This window comes from Danio rerio, chromosome 16 (assembly GCF_049306965.1).
Source record: "Danio rerio strain Tuebingen ecotype United States chromosome 16, GRCz12tu, whole genome shotgun sequence".
NCBI lineage: Eukaryota > Metazoa > Chordata > Actinopteri > Cypriniformes > Danionidae > Danio > Danio rerio.
In genome coordinates, this window is record NC_133191.1 from 15,858,221 (window position 1) to 15,869,509 (window position 11,289).

Consider the following 11,289-nt stretch of genomic DNA (forward strand, 5'->3'; position numbering starts at 1 on the left):
AGGAGGACAGCAATCTCCTCTCGCAAGACAGGGGCGGACAGGGGGCTGACCCTGGTGAATACACACCCGTGAACTTGGGAGGCTGTTTCGCGAACTGAATTGCATAGCCGAGTCTGATTGTGCGTATGAGCCACCGCGAAGGGCTGGCCCGCGCTAACCAGGAAGGCAGAGCTCTCGCTAATGGACTCATCGCTACAATCGCTGACGTACCAGCAGTGGGCCAGCACGGAGTGGGTGTGCTGATCCGGGAAGCGTGAATTTGCTCTCACTCCGCACCCGAGCTCCAGAGGGAAGGCTCGAGAGGTGGGAGAAAGGAGACCGTCCTCCCAGCGCTTGTGAGCCACTAGCGAAACGCACCGAACCTGCAAGCTAGAAAGCATAGCGTCCCAGACTGGCAGATTTCGGGCTGTCACATCTGGGAAAGTGGAAAAGTGCTCTTTCATTGATGTTTTCATGGCAGTAAAAAGTGCCGTTGGAAATGGGGCCCCGCCCTCCAGCGGGAAAAGAGCAAGTTCCCTATTCTCCAGATTCTCTCACCCATCAGACTGCTCTCTAACCGCCTCGAATTCCTGGGTGAATTCACAGACGGTGTCGCCGAACAGGCCAGCTTTGGATATGGGGGAGTCAAGAAAAAGGACTTTATCGACTTCGCACATATCAGCCAAGTTTTAGCCAGGGGTGGCGCCTGGAACACTAGTGTGGACATCATCCTCCCCAATGCACACGCAGCGGACTTAGTGGTCCGAAGAGCATAGTCGGATGCGGTGCGATGCTCATAAGCCTGGGTTGGACCCACCTTCGTGCAGCTCGGCCAGCGTCTATGCTTGGTAGCGCTGGTAGGTGGCTATCGCATGCAAGGCGGAAGCAGCCTGGCCCGCAGCCTTGTAAGCTCTAGCTCCGAGGGAGGCAGATAACTTACAGGCTTTGGATGGAAGACGAGGCAGACCCCGCCAAGAAGAGGCGCCACGCGGACAAAGATTGACCGCAATCGCGCGCTCAACCTGAGGAATCCCCCCAGGCATGCAACGCAGTGCCCGTGCCCATCATCCGAGGACAGGAAACCACCGCATCCAGAAACGCACAGTCGGAGCGCCATCCTGAAAAGGACGTGCTGCACGACTGTGTTGCTCTCTTTGTGAAGTTGCAACTTTATACGCACTGCTCTGGACCCAAAGAATGCCAGGCAAGGGAGAAACCCAGCTCGACCGTCTGCAGCTGCGTGTACACACTCTGGACCGGGAGAATGCTTTCATTCACTCGGAATTGCTGGATCACAGCAGGAGGAACCCTCATCGACTCGATTAGAAAGTCTCTGAAGCGAAAAGGATAGAAAATGCTTGCTCCACCTGTGCTTATACGCGGAGTTAATTGGCAATGAAGCACACGTGCGCAAGCTTACGCTGCCAATTCATTGGCATTCATTGGCCCGTTCCATACTCTTTTAGACAAGTGGCTTCTGAACCGAATCCTCCCATACGTGGATTTTCTAATATCAAATCCACCTATAGCATTGAAGTTCCCCACCCGATGGGGAACTGTAGTCTCCATAGACTTCATACCAAAGACATAGTCTTCTTCTGAGACACTTTTCATATTTTCAGTTTTTTTACAGAGATTAGTTTTGTTTTTATAGACATTAGTCCTGTTATGAATCTGCCACTATGACACAGGTGTTTGTAGTTCTGCCTTTATTTTGAAAGAGCCCAATCTCATTGGAATTTAAGTAATTTGAGTAACCAAAACAACACAATTTTTCTAAAAGGGGCAGTTTCAAACTGTTATAAAGTATTATTTGTTTGGAATTTTGAGCTGAAACTTCACATACTAGGGACATTAGAGACTTATTTTACATCTTGTGTTCCCTTTATTATGTATGCCCCCAGCAGTATTTGAACAATCACAATGTTTAAAAGATGACAAAGATGATGTTTTTATTAATATTATTATTGTTGTTTTTTTGTTATTATTATTATTATTATTATTATTAATATTATATAGCTCAAGTTAGTTTTCATTAAAGGGATTTGGGATTCACCCAAAAATTTAAATTTTGGCATTGTTACACAATGAAGTAGTTCTAAACTTTTATAAATTAGTTTCTTCCGTTTAACAAAAATGTTTTTTAAACATTTAAAAACTGCCATTGACTTATAGTATTTTGTATATTTTTAGTATATTGTTTAGTATATTGTTATGTACTCAACAGAAGGAAGAATTCATACAATATATATATAAAGAGAGAGAGAGAGAGAGAGAGAGAGAGAGAGAGAGAGAGCTTCATGGACTTTGAACAAATTGTTTATTTATTTTTAAAGTTTGCAAAAACCCAGAGGAATTCCACTTTCTCTTATTGCCCAATAAATGACACATGGTTAAGAGTTTGTAAAATATATATCTGTCTTACAGGAACTTGGGGTTCTGGTTCAAAGACCATTTATTGGTCTATTGGTTTATTGGAAGTCACATGCTGTTATCTGAACTATACTTTGGCAATGTTCACGTTGACTGTACATCTTATTTGATAATAAAAAAGATGTGTCTTTGAACATACAACACTGTTCATGCAACCTGACACGTTAAAAAAGAAATATTGAAATGAGCTTAACTAGTTTAAAGTTCACAGAAACCCGTTTGTAATTATGTGGTGGGTGGTGTTCTGTTTATTGCTTAGATTTACAGCCCCTGTTGCAGTATCTTTTTCTGGAGCAAAGCCTATGACCTTTTATAACATTCTTAGTATTTCAGGACTTACCGTAACCTGCCTATTTGTCGACTTAAAACCTATAAAACTTTAAGTAAAGTGCAAAGTATCTGCTACAATGCAATACAATATTTCACACATTGTAGAAAAATTGTAGAGGTGATTTTTTTATTTATTTATTATTTTTATGTCTTAACAAAATATACCTTGTTGAAATAACTTTCCATCCGAATCAGATTAACTTTTTAAATAATATCCATGATAATCAAATAATAGTCCAGGCAATGCATTTGCTATAGTTAACTTAAATATTATTTCCTAGCTTAGTCAGCTGTGAAAAACCATTTAACTTGAACCAATGTACCATTTAAACCGAAGCAAATGTGTCACTTTACAGTCTTAAAATCTTAAGACAACAAAATGTCCTGGTTACGTACGTAACCCACGTTTCCTGAATAGGGAACGGAGACGTGTGTCTGTATAAACGGACTTTGGGAGTGCTTTAGACGACCAAACACTTCTGAAGACATGAAAATGGGCCAATGAAATGCCAATTGAATTGGCGGAGCTTAGCTCCACAGCTAAAACTGATGAGCCAATAAGGGCTATATCAGTCGGCTATGTGAGTCAGCTCATCAGAATTTTACCTGCTGAAGAGCCGATCACTCAGCTGATAGCTGGAGACTCAGGTGCTGTGGCAGTAGAGACACACGTCTCCGCTCCCTATTCGAGGAACGTGGTTTACGTACTTAACCAGGACGTTCGCCTTCATTCGGGAATTCCTTTGTGGGCGTGGGATTTAACCGCCGCGCACCTCTGAGAAATCGGATGATTAGATCATGCTTCCCAAGCGTGTTGCCATCCACTGCGTCATGATGAGCAACGATCGCAGATACATAAACCTTCAGTGTGGAGGGTGACAGCCTACACTCCCACTTATTCTGAAGGAAGGATAGCACAATGCTAATCTGGCAAGTTCTCAGTGAGAAGCGCACAACATGCCTCGTAAAGGGAGCTCTAGCCTGAGTGATGGTGTTAAGTACCGCGGGCGGTAAGTCACCTAAGTCTTAAACGAATATTTGCACATGCCTGATGGCCAGCTGTGAGCCAGTGCATCCGTGCCGAGGGGGGCCTCGTCAGGGAATAAAAAAGCTGCCAATGTGCGTTCTCAGTGGAAGCAAACAGATTGATCTGGGCTTCCCCGAAGCGCGTCCATATCAGCTGGACCAAATCGGGGTGGAGTCTCCACTCTCCTCGGGACACTAGCTGCTGTGAGAGCGCATCTGCTGCATGGTTGAGCTCTCCCGGAATGTGGATGGCACGGAGCGATTTCAGCTGCGTGTGACTCCAAAGGAGTAGACGGCGTGCTAGCTGAGACATGCAGCGGAAGCGTATACCCCCCATACGGTGGATATAAGCCACTGTCGGCATCCTGTCCGTCCTGACCAGCAGATGTTTCTGCTCCATCACCGGTGAAAAACAGCGGAGAGCTAGATACACTGCCAACAGCTCCAGGCAGTTGATATAGCAATGAAGGCGGGGTCCGGACCACGAACCTGCGGCTGCATGCTTGTTGCACACGGCCCCCCAGCCCGTGCTGAAGGCATCTGTCGTTACGACAACATGCCTGGATACTAGCCCGAGGGACACTCCGGCCCGTAGAAAAGCCAGATCCGTCCTGGGCTGAGGGTGCGGAGACACAGTGGAGTGATGCGGATTGGTGCGTACCCGCGTGCCATGCCCGTTTGCGCACTCAAGCGCGAAGCAAATGCTGAAGTGGTCTCATATGAAGCAAACCAAGCGGTGTAACTGCAGCTGCGAATGCCATATGCCCCAGGAGCCTCTGAAAGCATTCCAGTGGGACCACTATCTTCCTGTAGGGCTTGTTTACACAGGAAAGTCTGGCACGCTCCTCGGAGAGGTGCGCAACCATAGGGACCGAATCCAGCTCCAGCCCGAGAAAAGAGATCCTCTGCACAGGGCAAAGTTTTTTCTTTTCTCGGTTGACCTGAAACCCCAACTGGTCGAAGTGCCAAAGTACTTTGTCTCTTTGTATAATCAGCTGATCGCGGGACGATACTAGAATGAGCCAGTCTTCGAGATGAGTATGCAGATGCCTGCAAGGCGCAGTGGCACTAGGGCATCCTCCGAGAGCTTGGTGAGAACCCGCGGAGACAGAGAGAGCCTGAAGAGGAGGACTTTGTATTGCCACACTCGTCCTTCGAACGGGAAATGGACAAAAGGGCGGTGGTGTGGAGGAATGGAGACGTGAAAATATGCGTCCTTCACGTCTATGGCTGCAAACCAATCCTGTGGAGGATTCCTGTGGATCCCGCGGTGAGACCGGAGTGAGAGAAAAGAATCCATTCTACTGCACTCTGGGGTCCTAAGGCGAAGGGCCCCGGCGCTGCGAGCTGAAAAGCAGAGCATCCCAGACTGGCAGTGCTCGGGTTTGCGCATGCAGAGAGAGAGGAAACTGCTCTTTTGGATATTTGGTTGCCGCTAGCCCGGAGGCCAGCAGCGATGAGTTTAGAGTCGTTGTGGACTGATGTAATAATCCTCAGCCCCCCACCGAGGAAAGAGCAGGTCCCCTCTTCTCCGAATGGCCCGTCCCGGGAACGCTTCACGGTCCGTTTACCGGACTTACCAGTGTCCTGGGGTGGTGGCGTTGTAGTCCTGCGGGAGGATTGGCATTGCGGCTTGGCCGGTGGAGCGGGCAGCGGAAGCGGAGCAGATGTTGAAGCCACAGGTGGATGCCCTCGGCAAGGAGCTGCCGCAGGGGAAGGGGTAGCGGAAGAAGCAGATTTTCGAGCCCGCTGATTGATGACTTCACCCATCGCCTTGGACTGCCCTTTCACCGTGGAGAATTCCAGCTAACTCTAACAGTGTCGACGAACAGGTCATCCTGGGATATGGGAGTGAGCATTAAGAAAGTGAGCTTTGTCAATGTCACTCAGATCAGCTTAGCCATTAATGTGGCCATCGTCTACCCCAGGGCACGAGCAGCCGATTTGGTGGTCATGAGAGCCTAATCGGTTGCCATGCGGAGCTCATGCAGCAAGCCTGGGGGAGAACCACCCTGTTGCAGCTCTGGCCATGAGAGACTCAGATAACCTGCACGCCTTGGAAGGGAGTTTGGGCAAATCTCCACAAGTGTAGCGACAGTGTTGCGGCTAGCACATCGCCTCATATCGCACTGGCCAGCGTGAGCTCACTGTGTACCTCCGGGAAGAAGGGGACGAGGGGTCTAGAAGGCTTCACCTTTTTCTTCACCCCCGCATAGCACTGAGCGGTCCGACCACGGTTCTGGGGGACAAGCCATCTCCAGCCACACGGCCGAAGCAGCCTGGGATAACACGGCTAACATGTCTGATTCCAGATCCGTAACCATACTGACAACCCCGATGGGTGGCAGGGGGTCTGGGTCTTTCTCGGAGCATGTCAACTTGCCCTCCGATGCAGCGATGGACATCACGCCCCCGGTGTCATCTAATGAAAGCGCGGCCAGCCCGGAGGACCAGCGCTCACACTCGAAGCAGAAACAGAACGCAATGATGAGGAGCGAGGGGTCCGCGGGCCCAAAGGCGACGGATTAGCCCCCACTGTAACCCTAAGGCCTGCCCAAGTGCTAACCTCTTGACTCGCCCTTATAAAAGAGCTCGCCACGACCTCAGTTGCGCAACAATCAAGCCATCGCAAAGCGGGCAAGAACCGTCCGCGAGCACTGCATCAACATGTTGGACCCCCAAGCATGTGACGCAATACTCGTGTCTGTCATCCGGGGTGAGGAATCCACCGCATCCAGAAACGCACAGTCGAAACAACATCTTTAAAAAGATGCGCTGCACGACCGTGTGCTCTCTTAGGGAATTCTGCTCTTTGTAAAAACTGCTCTTTAAGATCACCAGTGAAATTCCAAGGGGACGGGAACCCCAGCTCAACCACCGCTAAAACGTCTTCTCCCACACTGATGAAGGAAATGCTTTCTTCAAGGTTGGAAGTCAGCTCAGCAGAAGGGTTCTTCAGTCTCAGATCGGGTCTGAAGCAAGAATTCTGATATAGCCCTAATTGGCTCATCAGTTTCAGCTGAGGAGCTAAGCCCTGCCAATTCAATTGGCATTTCATTGGCTCGTTTTCATATCTTCGGAAGTCATTGGTCGTCTAAAGCGCTCCCAAAGTCCGTTTATACAGACACGCGTAGGAGTTCCCTTATGAAGGGGAACATTTTTTTCCATTAATTTCGAAGTATTTTGCTGTCAGCACAAACTGAAAATGAAAAAAAAAATGCAAATTGAAAACAGATTTATTTTAAAGCACATACATTTCATACAGGTTGTTGTATATCAAATGACTTTGGCAACAGCCTAAGAATGAATTACAGATTGATTCAATTTTCAATTCAATTCAATTCAGCTTTATTTGTATAGCGCTTTTACAATGTAGATTGTGTCAAAGCAGCTTCACATAAATGGTCATAGTAACTGGAACAGTGTGGTTCAGTAACTGGAACAGTGTGGTTCAGGTTTTAGTGTTTAAGTTCAGTTCAGTTCAGTTTAGCTCAGTTCAGTGTGATTTAATCATTACTGAGAGTTCAAACACTGAAGAGCCAATTCATTGATGCGTAGCTCTACCAATCCTGAACCATGCGAGGCAGTGGCGACAGCGGAGAGGGGAAAAAAAACTTGACCTGATGGGAGTGAAGAAAAAAAACCTTGAGAGAACCAGACTCAGTTGGGCACGACCATTTTAATTTCTCCGCTGGCCAAAAGTCTTGTGCAGAACTTCATTCGCCGTGGTTTAGGCTGGAAGATGGCCTCAGTGAAGACTCGTCTGTCCCTGGAGCGTCGCTGGAATCAGACTCATGTTCTCCACTCCCCACGACCATCAGCGCAGCAGCAGCTCAGGATATGGCCTGGTCCTGGATATGGAATCCTTGGGATCATCACGTCGCTGGTCTTGGGTCCAATCAGTGACTCCGCATAATCTGAGGACCTCGGGATGAGTATCCCCAGGTGAAAATAGAGAATAAAGAGAATAATTAGCGTAGCTGCTGTTCATAGTGTATATAAGCAAGATGCAGAAGCCAGTGTGGAACCCGCTAGGTGATGCATTGAGTGTATGCTTTACTAAACAGATAGGTCTTTAATCTAGTTTTGAACTGTGTCTGAGCCTCGGACGTTATCAGGAAGGCTATTCCAGAGTGTAGGAGCCATGAAAGAGAAGGCTCGACCTCCTTTACTTGATTTTGCTATTCTAGGTACTACCAGAAGCCCTGAATTTTGAGATCTTAAAGAGCGAGTTGGTTTGTAGCGAGACAGAAGGTTGGTTAGATAAACAGGAGCTAGATTATTTAGAGCTTTATAGGTGAGAAGTAATATTTTAAATTCAATACGAAACTTAACAGGCAGCCAGTGTAAGGAGGATAAAATTGGGGTTATATGATCATATTTTCTAGACCTGGTCAGAATTCTGGCTGCTGCATTTTGTACTAATTGAAGTTTGTTAATAGAGGATGCTGGGCAGCCAGCAAATAGAGCATTACAGTAATCCAGTCTCGAAGTCATAAAAGCATGGACTAGCTTTTCTGCATCTGAGATGGATAGCATATTTCGTAATTTAGCGATATTTCTCAGATGAAAGAAGGCAGTTTTTGTGACATGGGATATATGGTTTTTAAAAGTTAGATTGCTGTCTAATGTAGTGAGTCAACGGATCGTTCCAGAACCGAACAAGCCACAGACCATGTTATCCTTAAAAGATTGGTTGGTGCCTACGAGTCTGAGATTGATTTCATTTTCAAAGCAATCCACAGGCACCCAGCAAAAGGCAAATCCACAGGATACCTAGCCAGTCAACATCACAGTTGCGTGTTAATTAACTTTACACCCTAAAACAATAAGAGGCTCTACAATCAAAACCCACCAAACCGGTTTTTGAGAAGTACCTTTTGGTTCGCTTGTCCTTTGGCGTCTGCAAGGAATACACATTCTCAGGCAGACACAGAAGCGATCAGAAACGCTTCCAAAGTTTAATGGACATTTAAGTAAAACAGTTTATTTGAGTAATGTATGTTTACTTTATGTTTCTGTAGGTTTTTGTGTGTACATGTTCCATGTGTTTAACAAAACTGTTATAGATAGTTCTTGAGTAATAGCCCTCAGTGACAAACGAAATCTACAGAATGTTTGTGAAATACTTTATGTTTGGTATCGATTGAAAGCTAGGAACATTTTAAATGCATTGGTTTATATGAAGAAACCATACTATGAAAAGTGTTGACGTTATAAGACTTTATTTTAACCACTATGCTATCAAAGCAGCACCCACACCAGGTGTCAACCCGGCCTCCTAGAGGGCAGAATTGGGGTGTGACTCCACCCCGCACCTTCTCTGATTGGACAAGTATTGTGTAGACCCAGCCTCTACCAAAGCCTATAAAACTTTGAACAAAGGAATTTCATCGTCGTCTTTTGCCGGTCATCTTTGCCAGTCGTCACCGCCGTCGCTGCCCGGACGTCGCTCTTCTCGTGCTGTGGCCGTTACATCGCCTCGCCGGAAGCCTCGTTACATCACGGAGCAGACCGCGACCTTCACTTGCTGCCGGCTCGACCCCCGATCTGCTTGTGCAACCGCTTCAACAACAAGCCATCGGGTCAACACATCCAAACTCTGAAACTCATCCTAACTACAGGAACCCAGGAAGGACTTCGAACGCCGCTTTGTCCAACATCCGTATCCCTAGCAACCGACTAAGGAAACCCCTCTTCACCGACAAGGGAATTCCATCACGTCACTGAAGTTGCTACGCTGACCAATCAGCTTCGCCGGGATTTCCCTTTGGACCAGTCGAGGAAACCAAAAATTACATCAGAACGCAAGTAGCACAAACAAGGTTTCTACCCATTACTGAATCTGGTGTGAATTATGTTTAAGTAGTAAAGAATAGCAAAATTCTCTGCTTTTACGGTTTCTCTCAGGTTACAATGCTAAGAACTTAGCAAAGGCTAGAAGTTGATTCCACTCAGTCAAAACTCTCCTCAAACTGCTTGTGCGTGTGTGTATGTATGTGCATTTGTTTGTTTTACGTAGATTAGTACTTTGTGTTATAGAGTAGCAATAAACTTTTGTTTCGTTTTAAGATCCGTGTTGGTGTGTTGTGTGCTTTATAAGTTAATGCCTCAGCTTGAGATACTGCTACCTTGCTTAATAAATAATTAGATACTGTTTTTATATTGTTATTGTTGGCCACGTAATAATATAATACAGAATTGCTTTACACTAAACGTTCTATTTGCTGGACAAATACTTAAGTTAAGTGTAAGCTTTAAATAATTCTATGTGAATCATGTTCGAATCTTTGATTCGAATCCCCAAAGTTTAAACATGATTTAAACCAAAGAGCTGATTCTTACATAGTGGTGGAGAATAATTCGGGCAAGCAGATCTAACTTTTAAAGCACAAAACCCAGAAATCACGTTGTTAATCTTTTCTATTTTTGTCCGGAAAGAATAGATTAGAGGGAACAAAAGTTTTGCTACTGCACAATTTCATTGTGGTACCATTTGTTTTATTGCTTGACTGCATTTAGTGTTGTTAAGAAAGTAAAACGTCATTTAAGTTGTCCGCCGAGACACTGTAAGCCGCTCTAAAGCGCATGTAGAGAAAGACAAAGCGTATTCCTTTGTGCTTATCTCATAACGTTATATAAGGCCTTCACAGTATGATTTCGTACGCCGCGATTCCCGGATGGAAACTCAGCTGTGTTTTCTCCTGGTAACTGATTTAGCATAGCTAACTAAATTCTTGTTGCCCTGTAATTTGCTAATACTTAGTAAATTATTTAAAACGCGGAGCTCAGTGAGAGCTGCCTAGCGTAGTTTATAGGAGAAGTTTTAAAATTGATCAATTAAAATTGTGGTTTGAATCCACGGATGTGTTTGCAGTCTAAACAGACTTAACACAGAGTGCTGAGATCCCCCATATCTCTGTCGCGATTTGTATTAATCTCAGAAATCCTGTTGATTAATTTTATCTCACTTTCATAAGTTGAGAATCGTTCAGTACTGTTAAAATATAAAATCTAACTAGTGCTTTTTGCTTGAACAGTGTGAGATGCGCCGTCATCTCAAGTGATACTGTGAGATTTGCTATTATTCCACTTTGTGGTCGTTGCCATAGCAGCAACCTTGGTCCGGAAGTACAGCGAGACTTGCCGGAATTACATTCAAGCGTGCATGTGCAGCCCGCCAGCGCCAGCTTGAATTGTAAACAAAGAGCATAGCGTGACGCTAAGCTAAACTAACGCTAACGCGTTTGCATTGAAGTCTATGCATTTCCAGTAGCAGCGAAGGCTAATAGATAGCACGTAGCATTTAGTGGTCTTAAATGCATTGCATGGCTGATGCTTGAAATAACTCTTGCATCTCAGTTGTTTCTCTTTACTCACCTTGGAAAAGTTGACAAATGCAAAGTTAATAAAAGTGTGCATGATCTAACTGCTGAGTTTAATCACTACTATTTTTATTTTTGTTTTTCCTGCTGTACCTGGCCTGTTAAATTTAATCAGTTTGAACTCACATAAGCTGTT